The sequence below is a fragment of the Cololabis saira genome, chromosome 10, assembly GCF_033807715.1.
Source record: "Cololabis saira isolate AMF1-May2022 chromosome 10, fColSai1.1, whole genome shotgun sequence".
NCBI lineage: Eukaryota > Metazoa > Chordata > Actinopteri > Beloniformes > Belonidae > Cololabis > Cololabis saira.
Window position 1 is genome coordinate 6,331,931 of NC_084596.1, and position 13,519 is coordinate 6,345,449.

The window sequence follows — 13,519 nt, forward strand, 5'->3', positions numbered from 1 at the left end:
CTGTCAAGTTTAAATAAAGATTACAAACAAATAAAAACTAAATCAAACACATTTTGACCAAAAACCTTTGAGAGAATATTATATAGATGACAATTAGTGCTTTCAAACAATATTGACATATTATGGATATATCACCCAGTCCTATTCTGTTCTCTTGTTCCGCATCATAAGTTCATATGATGCTCTGTTCTCTGGTTCTGATGTTTTTACAGTCTCCTGTTTTGTTTCTGTTGGACTTCAGTGTTTTCAGTTTTTAGCGGTGTCATAATCGTATGTATAGCAGTGTTCTTTTGTTTTCTGTTTTACTGTTGTTACACTATTGTTCCTTGTTGCTTTATTATCTGTAAATGAACAAAGTCATTTAGTGCTGTCTTATGGTTATTTTGCTCTGACATGATAATATTGACAAAACCATTTCTTGTGAAGGTACCTATCTGTCTTGGGATTTATCATCAACATTGACACCCTGATGTTGATGATTCTGGAACAGCTTCAGCGACAGCGGTACATCTGCACCTACCACTTTAGCCAAGATCACTTGGAGCTCCTTTTCAATTCCATCAGGGCATCAGGTAGGGATTTAAATTTTAGTTTTTCACCGGTTTTTCAATGGTTTGATGTCTGTATTCATGCATGCATGTCACCATGGTAACTGTGTTGTCATTACATCAACAGATTGACATTCATGTATTTCTATTTTTTTCAAACAAAAGTCAGACTAAAAAGGTAATTTATGTGAAAGTCCTGTGTGTGTGTGTGTGTGTGTGTGTGTGTGCGTGTGTGTGTGTGTGTGTGTGTGTGTGTGTGTGTGTGTGTGTGTGTGTGTGTGTGTGTGTGCGTGTTTCTCAGGGGGCTGGAATAACAACCCTTCAGCAGGCCAGTTCCAAGCCATTTTCCACCGGCTCATGGTGTGGTGTGGGGTGTCTCCAAGCGGATCAGGAAATGTGGCGATACAGGATGAGACTGTCTGTTCCTGTCTGCTCTACAAACATCTTCTCCAGCAGAAACAGGAGAAACCAATGAGCTTCCATCCCCTTCCACCAGCATCCCTGCAATTGTGCTGGACTTACCGAAACCTGATCAAATTCATGAAGCTGTTTGGAAGATTGCCTGTGAAATGAATCAGGATGACATTTCCTTAGTAGTAAGGAGTGAAAGAGACATTATTAGCCTTGGTGAGTCACTCTACAATGCCAGGAAACCACATGAAAAAAAGGAATGATTACATACGCCAAAAAATGAGAGAGATGGCAAGATTATTGATAACGGCAAGAGCTATGACACCTTTGAAGAGCACAGAAGACCTTGTTATGGCTAGTAACTTTCCCCAGGTCATACAAGCAGTCAGAGCAGTTGCTGGTTATGAGTTGGAAAGCAACTCATATAAAACCCCATCCTTGGCTTTGAAATGGGGGCACAGTTTGGCCAAAGTTGCAGGCATTGGGCAGTGCAATGCCATCATTGCAAATCGCCATGATGTTGCAGAGTTAGCCAAGCAATTTGCTACTTTGTGTGAGAAAAAGTGGACAGAGTCCATTTCAGCTGCTGCATTGGGTACACTTAAACAAGCCAAATGGAATAAACCAAAGGTTTTACCATTTACACAGTATGTAAGAAATGTTGAAATGAAATCACCAATGAATAAAATATAAATATAACAAAAAATGCTTTCCAAAAAGAAGAAATATTCTATTTGATGTTTTGAAAAAAATCTAATCACTTTAATGAAAAATAAATACAAATATTTTTTTATGAAATAAAATAAACAAAAAGGTGTTTTTTAATCGAAAACAACTAAAGAAGGTGTTCCAAATGAAGACGTTTGGACCGTCTCTGGGTCTTCCTCAGGCTGTTAACAGTAAAACTGTGAACAGGTTTCTGGGGAGAGAGATGTTGTCGCTCTGAATGCCAGAAGCAGAAGTGTTGCCAACTCCTCAGTAAGGAAAGTAGCTATTGGCTGTCCCAAAAGACGCTAGAAGTCGCTAAATAAAGTCATCGCCTAATTTGCATAATTGGCAATTTGCATATAACTGTAATGGACGCTGTAGGAGAGAGGAATAACGTCGTGGGAGAGACAAAAGTGAGTAAAAAACACCCTAAATATGTTTAGAACTACAAATGTACACAAATAATGTCAACATTAACAACATTTAATGATTTGAATGCTTTGTCTAGATCCACATTACACACATCAGTTTTGTCCTGTATTGTTAAATGTTATAACAGCAAATTTTATCAAAAGATTGTTATGTAGGGTGAAATTGCTAGCTCTACAACCAACCCTCCTCCTTTATCCGGGCTTGGGACCGGCAAAGTGACCCAAAAGAAAAAAGAAATGTTTACATTTACATCCCGCTCTGCAAGCCAGCGGCGGCTTTACGCAAGCGCATTTCATTTGCAGTCTGGACGCGGATTGGTGAGGGTCTCCTCTCTGCTCTGCTCTGCCCACCAGATAAGTCTCCAATAACACCAGAAAAAGTCGCTAGATTTGTCGCTAGTCGCTTTTTTGAAAAAAAGTCACTATAGGGGTCTGAAAAGTCGCTAAATCTAGCGACAAAGTCGCTAAGTTGGCAACACTGAATGAGCCTCCTGGTGGCTCCGCCTTTATACCCTCTGTTTTTAACCGTCTTTACCGGCTGTTTTACCAGCAACTTTACACATAAATGATTTACTGTCTTAACCCCTTCAATACTCAATGGAATATAATAGTTATTTTATTATTTTAAACCTTTTAACCTTGTTTTTAATAAAAATGAATGTAATGTTTATTTTAATTACTTATTTCAAAATAAAGAACTTTTGACCTTGTTTTTTAAATAAGACTAATTAAAAAAAAATTAATGCCATACTTATTTTAAAATTAAAATCTTTTTAACCCTGTTTTTAAATAAAATAAATGTAAGACTTGAATTTTAGACGAATGGGATTAAGGTTAGGGTTAGGAAAAGGAACCTGTCCCCCAAAGACAGGAGGTGTCCGGTCTGTCCGGGCAGCTCCCAAGGATGGTTGTCATTCATCACTATCATGATTTCTTTATATAATGAAAGAATAATTAGGAAAATGAAAAAAGTGATTCATAATCAATAAAACAAACGTGTGTCAACTCAAATAAATGTGTGCCTCAACGCAACGTTTCAACTCGTTCATTCTTCAGGCAAAGACACAGAAACACTGGCTCAGAGCTGTGAAGCACGTCTGCACTGTCCCAATATAATATATATTAATATAATAATATATTAATGTAAGCTCCTCCTGCTCTATTTATATCTTCCTGCTGCTCTGTCGCTGCACTAACCCTAATCCCAAATCTATTTTTGTGATTCCAGTTTTATTTTCTAATACTAACCACAATTTTATTTTTTGTAGGGGTGTAACAGTAAAACTGTGAACAGGTTTCAAATTCATGGATTTAGATTCAAACATTTTAAGGGACATTTCGATTAACAAATAAAAATAATTCATTCATAATTTCTTAAAATTCCAATTCTTAGGCATTAAAAATGAAAACCCCATGTTTTTATTAAAAACCTTGCAGGTGCAATAAGGTTTTGGAAGTTAAAAATAAAACAGGCGATAAATATAAAATAGGAGCAGAGGTTCTATAAGGAGAGGAACCTTCTCTCCTTCATTTGTGCTCAAGTCAGAGACGGTGAAGGACGTGAAAAGCTGCTCAAGCCTGATAGCTTTGTTGTTCATTGTTTTTGGTGCTTGGCCTGAGGAAGACCGGACACGGTTGAAACGTTGCCCCAGCACACTTTCATTTGTTAATAATTAATATAATCATTTTTAATTATTTTTTACTTTTTGGAAAAAGCTTAGTTTTAAATAAAATCTAATTTAATTTATGTTCCTCGTGACGAGTGATTTGTTTGTTTGTAATTTGTTTGTAAATTTTCTACCATTCATTGAGTATATACTAGATGCCAAAGAAGGAAAGACCTTTCAGTATATACCTATTTTGCAATCCTTGTCACAAGTTCTGAAAAATAGTGACATCCAGGAGAAGGTTTTGAAAAGTGTAAGACATTGTGGTTCTTCATGTCAGTACACTAGTTATCATGATGGTACCAACATCAAGGAAAACACGTTTCTTTGTGGAGAAGAGTTAAGGCTTTCACTTCTACTTTACTGTGATGACTTTGAAATATGCAATCCGTTAGGAACCTCTCGTAAGAAGCACAAGGTAACAGGTGTTTACTGGGTGTTTGCTGATATTCCATCTGTATTGAGGTCTACATTATCATCTATCTATTTATCTGTTTTGTGCAAGGCAGACGACATTAAGAAGTTTGGTTATCAACAAGTGCTAGATCCATTGTTAAGTGATTTGAAAAGACTTGAAGAAGATGGTCTTTTTGTGCCCTGTTTAGGAAAAATAATAAAGGGCACTGTATTTTCTGTGATTGCGGATAACCTTGGTGCCCACTCAGTTGGGGGGTTTATTGAAAGTTTCAGTGGGTCACACATTTGCAGATTTTGTGTAGGAGAAAGATCCCAGTTTCAGGATTTTGAGGTCAGGACAGGAGCATTCTCAGGTAGAACAAAAGAGCATCACAAGTTGGACATTGAAGCAGCATTCTCTGGTAACACTCATAGTCGTGGAGTTAAAAGACAGTGTACAATTACTGAAAGATTAAATCATTTTCATGTGACAACAGGTTACCCACCTGATGTACTACATGATTTACTTGAGGGTATTGTACCTTTAGAACTGGCATTGTGTTTAGATATATTGATAAAGAAAAAATATTTCTCTCTTGAAGAGCTCAATAGAATAATCAAACAGTTTCCATACAAGTGGAAAGACAGGACAAATTGTCCTCAAGCTATACCTCCAACCTTTGCCTCCCGTAAAACCATTGGTGGCAATGCAACTGAGAATTGGTGCTTATTGAGGCTACTTGAGAAGAACAAGCATGACAGTTGTTGATGACACTCAAAGATCTTGTTGAGCTGGTTATGTCACCTACTCACACAGATGAAAGCATTGGTTTCCTCGATAGCCTGATTTCTGAGCACAGACTTAGCAGTGTTCTTCCACAAGCAAACCTGATCCCAAAACACCATTTTGTAGAGCACTATCCCCAGCTCATTAAATCATTTGGCCCACTAGTGTCCTTATGGACAATGAGGTTTGAAGGAAAGCACCGCTTCTTTAAGAAGATTGTAAGACAGACTAGTTGCTTTCGTAACATTTTAAAGTCTATGGCAAACAAACACCGGTCCATGATCGCATGCCATCTCCATTCTTCAGTTGTGAAAAAGCCTGCCGTGTCTGTATCAAAGATGTCAAGAGTTCCATTAGAAGTTGTCAATGAGAATGTACAGGAATTTCTATCACAGAAATTTCCAGAAGAGACAGGTGTTAATTTGTCCAACCAGGCAGAATTTCAGGGCACCAGTTACAGTGTTGGCATGTGTGAGAAAGTGAGCAACCCCTCCCCTTCTCATCATCACCGGACATTTTTTTTAATGTGTGTGGCAGAGTGGAGGATTGGGCGTGGTCTGCGGGGGAGCAGCACACAGGTGTGCCTGGTTCTGCTAATTGGAGCCCACCTGTGTCAAATCAACATCTCCACCCTGCCTGGGGTTAAAAGCAGCGGCTGGATACCAGAAAGGAGTCTGCTGATTTGATGTAGCTTGCTGAGAGGCTATGCCCCTTTGTGCCATTTTTAGACTACAGATTTTGCCTTCACCTGTATGTCTTTGTGTTTTTTTACAATAAAAAGCCTTATTTTTTTGGCATTCTACGCTCTGCAAGGTTCTTTTTACACCTCATCACCCAGCTCCAGTTTTGCCTTGTCCCCTTGTACGTGGGGAGGCCGCTCTGGTTCCTCACAGCATGATGTTGGCATATGGCTCCACTGCTGGATTGCCTGACTTTGCTGAAATATTACATATCATCATTGTTCATGACACCTTAGTGTTTGAAGTGAAACTGGTGCATGGTACTCTGAGCATTTTAGATGTTTCAAGTTGGAGTCCACAAGAGTTGTCAAAGTAATTGAGCAGTCACAACTCACTGACATATACCCATTGGCTGCTTATGCAGTGGAAGGCGATCGTATGGTTTCTCTGAAACACCACATCTGCTTGTCAAACTAGGTAAAATAACCCAGGTTCTTCCTTTCTTCAAGACAGGTGATCTTTATTCACAAAAAAAAAGTTGTTTATATGTGGAGGAGCAGCATTTGGATCAGTAGCAGTTAAACAGGATTGCCAGAGCCTTAGTGGCCTAATGGATAAGGCACTGGCCTCCTAAGCCAGGGATTGTGGGTTCGAGTCCCATCTAGGGTGGCAATGTTTAAAATTGTTCAATTCAGTACTGAGTTCAGATACTAATTTCAAAACAGAAAGATTTTCAGTTGTATTCCTTCCCCAACCTTGGGGCACACTGTCCTGTGTGTCTCAGATGCTACTATTGGGCATCATATGCTCACACCTATCTTACACTGTTTGTTTATTTCCTGCTTTCAGCACACCCTTATACAAGTAGCTGTGTCAGAGCTGTCCAGACCTTGATGACAAGCTCATGATGACTGTTAATTTGAATCAGGTGTGTTGATCCAAGGAGCAGCACAGTGTGACCTGAGGTCCAGGGTTGGGAAACACTGCCTTACTGAATGAACCTCAGCAGCTGAAATTCTTTACTTACTATGCCTGTTGTCAAACGAATTTGACACCTGAGGACATTTTAATGCCTTTATATAGATGTCACTGTAAGTTGTAAGTTTGCACAGTCTCCGAAAACCAACCACTTGGGAAGTAACTGACTGTCAGACACACCACGTAAAGAAATACACATTTGGTCAAGAAGAAGTGGAGTACCCCACGAGTGAAGAACAGTAAAGCATTACAGTTTTTCTCTATTGCTAAAACACAAAACCCAGTACTCTAAACCAAATGACCAGTTGCCTAAACACATTTAGTAAAACTACCCCCCTTTTGCCACAACCACAAACACAATTCACCTGTAGACACTGTTCACAAAACCCATCCCCTTTTTCTCAAAACTCTAAACACATTTTACCGTGCTAAAACACATTTTGCATATAACTCTGCTCCAATATGCATTGTGAAGCTCATGTGATGCAAAATGCTACCCACAATCAGCAAAACTTGAACACAATGAACATACCTGGTGTCAATCAGTAAACACAACGACTCATAATTGAAAACACCTATTGCAAATGATGTGACCACACCTATATAAGTCAGTGCAGTTTGCTGAAGGCTCAAAAACAAAAATGGATGATCAAGACAGAAGAAGAGGAGTTCGTGTCAGACCAGCAGATTCCTGGGCCAGCTGATCTTCCCATATACGTCATCCTCTGGGACAATGTTAGCTTCCATCGCAGCATCCAGGTCAGAGAGTGGTTTACTGTAACATCAATCAGCAATTCATTACTGTAAAAGAAATCGCGCCCTGAACATGTTCTCAATTGTTACTGTACTGTATCTCTTGTGTGTAATTTTTCAATTCAATTCAATTTTATTTGTATAGCATCTAATACAACAGATGTTGTCTCTAGACGCTTTCCAGAGATCCAGAACATGAAAATAAACATAAACATAAACCCTGAGCAATTATTATGTAAACAATGGCAGGTAAAAACTCCCATAGTGGGAGAAAAGCCTTAAGCCAAACAGTGGCAAGGAAAAACTCCCCTTTAGGAGGGAAGAAACCTTGAGCAGGACCAGGCTCATAAGGGGGGACCCTCCTGCCGAAGGCCAGACTGGGGGAGTCGGGGACGTCAGCAGCACACAGCAGTCATGTGGAAGCAGCAGCGGGATGACCAGAGGTGGGGGGGGGGGGTGCAGGCAGGCGGAAGCAGCAACAGCAGACATCCACGTAGGCAGGAGGAAGCAGCAATGGGATGACCGGGGATGGGGGGCGGGGGGGGCGGCACAAGAAACTACAGGACATGACATCACTACATGATAGCTATGAGATATTTATAATAAATAAAAATGGTGATGGAGAAGAGAGGCAGGGAAAAGGAGAGGAGAAGAAGGGTGATGGATCCTCTATGGAGTTTACAGTACTCATTTTTGCATTGAGTTCTGATATTACTGCATTTTCTGCATTATGTAACTATTCCCATGAAATGCACAAATCTATAGTAAATGCCCAAAACATATTTGAGAATAAATAAGGGTTGCTCAAATGCATCATGGCAGTTGTGAAACTGTAAAAAGAACAGTCTCACACTGTGAAAATTGTGTTTTCAATTTTTTTGGTAATGTGGTTAATGATGCTCAGTAGTGTTTACATTTTTGCAAGCCTTGAGTGGTATTTTGGTGTCAGAGTTTGCTTTTGAGCATATGAGCAACTGTTTTGGTGTGATGGGTTGGTTTTTGAGCATATGAGCATCTGTTTTGGTGTGATGGGTTGGTTTTTGAGCATACGAGCAACTGTTTTGGTGTGATGGGTTGGTTTTGAAAAGAAAATGTGAGGTTTAGTGTACGTAGCTTTAGAAAAGTGTTTTGTGTTTAGAGTTTTGTGAAAAGTGAGGGCAGTATCGTGAAATGTGTTTAAGCAATAGAGAAAAACTGTAAAGTCAAGGAACAGACTATCCAGACATTAATGCCTCTCAAACAGTCCACACCTCTTAGAATAATTTTAAGAATTGAATGTGTGATTTAACTTTGGTTAAGAAACCTTCAAAGAGCCTTTCTTTTTTTTAAGCTACATGCCATTTTTCCATTTCACCACCATGAACGATGAATGAATGACACATCTCTAATCTTTCTCTCATCGTGAACAAGACCCCAAGATACTTGAACTCCTCCACCTGAGGCAGGACTTCTCCACCCATGTATGTGTGCTCCATCTCAACACTGGATAGAGGAGAAGGTGAAGACTTGATCCAAACATGTGTAAGAATCCCCATGAGTTACATCCTTACTGTTGTGAGTTTAAAGGCTCTGCTGGGAGTTGAACCCAGGATCTCCTGTTTACGAGACAGGCGCTTTGAGGTACGTAGAGACATAGATAGTGGGACACTTTGCACTAGCAAGCTATAGGCTAGCTTGAGGAGCATAGCAACCTGATAACCGCCATATATATAAATAAAATGGAATTTTGTTCCTCCTTTCATCAAGGCAGGTGATGGTGCAGATTTGAACAATTCCAGGTACATATCAAGGTTTTCTGTTGCAGCTAAAGTTAGTCTGGTTGGCGAAATCGTGAGGATGGATAAATAAAAAAACTGAAAGTTGATTATGACCCTGATGTGAGTTGAACACAAAACCTTCTGATCTGTAGTCAGACGTGCTAACCATTGTGCCACAGAGCCTTTTATGACACGGTCTGAGGTTGTTTAATTAACACAAATCTAATCATAGAGGCCAAACTACAGAAACATGATTTGGAAGTAGATCAAAGTACGTGTATATATATATACATATATATATATATATATATTTATATATATATTTATATATATATATATATATATATATATATATATATATATATATATATATATATATATATATATATAATAAAATATGATTAACCACCCACAGAAATCTGAAGAATTAACACATGAATAAGTATATAAAATTATGTTTACGTCATGAAACAATAAGCAGTATGATCTGCTCTGAAACGCTGGAGGTGTGTGCTGGAGATACTGAACTCTGTCCAGTTGCCTGCAGAACTCCCTTAAACATACACCATTTACAACAAGCCTTGTTTAGAGCAGTCTTAGGATAAACAACATGGATAATACTGAAAAAATAACATTCATTAGCCACTTCAATGTAATTCGGCACATATTTTGTAGGTAAATGTGGACTCATTTCAGTAACAATGTTGAGTTAACTTCATCGCAACCATCGACCATCGTTGTGTTAATTTGAAGGTTTTTTCAATGGAGTTCAGTATTATTTTACTCGCTTCACTGTTGGTGAAAAAAAAATTAAAATAAAAATCCCAAAGTGCATATTCTTTACATAAAGATATTACTGATATTAAAGTTACCAGTTATCGTTAGCTAATCATAAGAAGTTAGTTAGTTAGTTAGTTAGTTAGTTAGTTAGTTAGTTAGTTAGTTAGTGATTTATTCCGAACATGCAAATTATATATAACGTAAATATGAACAAGTAAAACAGAAATAATAATACAAAATAGCCGATCAAGACAATTTTACAAAAAAAACCAAAATAAAACAAAAAAACAGCATAAAACAAAAAAACAGCACAGTAATTTCACTTGCATGTCCGAAAAGGGGTGGGAAGAAGTATAACTTATTTAATCCCGCCCCTTCTCCATAAAATATTAACAATATTTATTTATGTCCTTCTTATTTTTACATTACTCTTTCCTTAATTATATATAAATACATACACACACACACACACACACACACACACACACACACACACACACACACACACACACACACACACACACACATACTGTACGTACATAATATACATATACACACAAACATACAAGTACACATACATACATACACACACATACACTCTTTTTTCGTTATATTTCTTAATTGTGCTGACAACATATAAATAAATAATAATTAACAAAAGAAAAAATATATAAATATACATATATACATATATATATATATATATATATATATATATATATATATATATATATATATATATATATACACATAAACAATGAACACATGGTGACAGTCAATAACCCTCATCCCTGTACCTTGTGAAAAATATTTTTCTATACGTGTTTTTGAAATGATTTATGTTTGAACATTCCTTGTGCTCCTCCCTCAACCTATTCCACAATTTGACACCACACACTGATATACTAAAACATCTTCTAGTGGTGCGCACTCTCTGAGTTTTGAAATTAAAACTACCCCTTAAATTATAACCCCCTTCCCTTACAGTGAATAATTTCAGAATATTTTCTGGTAGTAGCTTGTTTTTAGCTTTGAATAAGATTTTTGTTGTTTGTAGTGACCCGGGCTAATAGCCTCACTAGCTAGCTTCACTATTTGCCACATATGCCGACCATTTTCTTCAAAAAAAGTGTCTGACCAACATAAACACTCGCAATCTAAACTTTTACAAAGTTTTACCCAAATTACGCTTGAGAAAGATGTCGCTTACCTTCTTTTACGTCGAGTTCCTTCTTCCTCCATCTCTCCTGCCCGCTCTCCAACGTCTGAACGTCGATGTCAATGACGTCATGACAGGACCAATCAGGATGCAGCATGTGTGACTGACGGCGCTCTCTCCCAATCAAATGTTAAGGCTGCATCATCTACTGGGTTCAAACTTCGCAACTTAATTTGGGCTTTATGATCGTTTTTTTCCTTACCATTTTCACAAATGTATTCGCTATTGGAGGCAATGGTAGGGGTAGTAGTATTTTTAAGTGATAAAAAGTGCTATATTCTGATATTGGACTTTGTTCAAATAGTAACTTTATTGCTCTCAATTTAATTACCAATACATTAGTTGTTTTTATTTTACATTTTATATGGTTCATGGAAAAAACTGAATTACGTGCATTGGAATACTTAAAATTATTCATAGAAAATATAATTGATATAAAAGCAGAAGGTCTTTGCAGCTTACAATCATACATTTTCAATCAATTCATTCTGAGTACAGTAATACATAATTTAAAAAAAATCTGGTGGATTACAATAAAGTCAACATGATTAAAAACAACCAAAACATTGATCTAAGTCTGAGAAATCAATGAGTGCTTGTGGAGATCTCTTCATTTGTTCTGTCTGAGTTTAGTATGAGATGGATAAACTGAAGCTTGGAGGAGAATAGATTGAGTTTATGGAGAGAGCTCTCTGATTTCTCTGCATGAGATCACAGAGAGACACAAAAGTTGAGAAACTCTGAGAATTATATTAGAGCTTGTTGAGATCTCTTCTGAAACTTAAAAGGAGACTAAATTGAGATTTAGTGCATCTTATTGCTCAGGAGAAAAAGACGAGACACAGGAGAAATAACCCTTAGTCTCAGTTTGGTGTCACACAGATCTCATAGTTGTCTACTCTAGGAGAAGTAAATGAAACATTTTTGAGATCTCTTTTTGAATTTTCTTTTCCTCTGGGCTCTGCCTTTCATGCTGCAGGAGAGCCGTCACACAGCGACATCAGGTGGCAGGAAAGTGACATTACATCGAGAAAAAAAAACATCTTCTTTTTTATTTCAGTTTAAGACAAAAGATAATCAAAGCAGAAAACATGTCTTCGGCACACTATCACTCACATGCATTTAATTTAACTACAGAGGTTCTAAGTAGAACTAAAGAACCCCAGAGCGTCTTCATGTTCAATCCAGATCCAGCCGGGTTTGTGATCCAAGCAGGACACAAGTATCTCCAGGCCCGGAGGAATCCAGATTAGCCTTTATGTTGTACTGTAGTTCTCAGTCCCTGAGCAGGTTTTATTCATGGTTTTATTCATGGACGCCATATCAGCCCGTCTTTGTCTCTGCAGCCACCCAATCACGACTGCCTGATGTAAGAGAGGAAGTCTTAGAGGGTCAAACTGAGGCCAAATGTGACGGATCAGAACCAGATGCTGTCACTTTGGGAAATGGATAAGTTGCTAAATGTATTTATCTGTGCAATGAAGTTGCAATACTTGTTTTTGAGTTGTTTTTAAAGGCCATTAAAGGCCATTTCTGTCCTCCGGTAAGGAATCCAGGGTGGAACACCAGGGGGATCTAAATAGGGCTCACAGAGAATTCCCTGTTGTGTTACTTCGGTAGCACATGTACTAAAATTGGAACGATACAGAGAAGATTAGCATGGCCCCTGGCGCAAGGATGACACGCACAATCGTGGAGCGTTCCCAATTTTTCCTTTCATCCTGAATGTTTTAGATGCCACCCTTTTTTAAATGATCAAATATTGTGTGTATTATTGAAGTCCGTACCCTCCGTGAGGGTAGCTAAACCAAAGTGTCCTCTAAAGAATGAATGTGAGTTAGGAGACCAGGTCTAACTATCTGAAGGCTCTATAACCACAGAGGGACTTGAACCCTCAATCTTCTGATCCAAAGTCAGACGACTTGTCCATTAGGCCATGTGGTCCACGAGTTGCTCCTCTGAGGTGACCGAGAGGTTAGGGTGACTTACTTCACATAAAGCCAGGACAGTAGTGGAACAGGTTTGTGTACTAAATATATCACAGTGAGGTGAAATAAAGCTGCTCCAGAGGTAGAATGAACTTGTTGTGTCAACAGGGTTTTTATAACAAGTTGAAGACGTGTGTTGAGGGCCCTGTGGCTTAGTTGGTCAAAGCATCTGTCTTGTAAACAGGAGATCCTGGGTTCAAATCCCAGCAGAGCCTTTAAACTCATGAAGACAAAGGTAAGGATGTAACTCCTTTAATGTTTGAAACCACGTACTTTGTGGAAAAAAAAGTATCCAATTTCTGGGTTTTCCACACGGTTGGATAAAGTCCTCTCCTCTGTTAGGGAGGAAACTGTTTGTCAACAATTACAATGTTTCTCAGTGTAGTAAGTGCTCATCAGGGAACTGTTGTTGGCTG

General features: G+C 38.3%; 4 non-coding genes across 4 annotated transcripts; 3 read left to right on the plus strand and 1 right to left on the minus strand.

Moving 5' to 3' along the window:
* The first annotated feature begins 6,224 nt into the window (after nt 1-6,224).
* trnar-ccu (transfer RNA arginine (anticodon CCU)) lies at nt 6,225-6,297 on the plus strand. Its single transcript has one exon. It is a non-coding gene; the product is annotated as a tRNA-Arg (tRNA).
* A 6,423-nt stretch (nt 6,298-12,720) lies between these two features.
* Nucleotides 12,721-12,827, plus strand: LOC133453195 (U6 spliceosomal RNA). Its single transcript, XR_009783318.1, has one exon. It is a non-coding gene; the product is annotated as a U6 spliceosomal RNA (small nuclear RNA).
* A 159-nt stretch (nt 12,828-12,986) lies between these two features.
* On the minus strand, nt 12,987-13,059 carry trnaq-uug (transfer RNA glutamine (anticodon UUG)). The gene has a single exon. It is a non-coding gene; the product is annotated as a tRNA-Gln (tRNA).
* A 185-nt stretch (nt 13,060-13,244) lies between these two features.
* trnat-ugu (transfer RNA threonine (anticodon UGU)) lies at nt 13,245-13,318 on the plus strand. The gene has a single exon. It is a non-coding gene; the product is annotated as a tRNA-Thr (tRNA).
* Nucleotides 13,319-13,519: the final 201 nt, after the last annotated feature.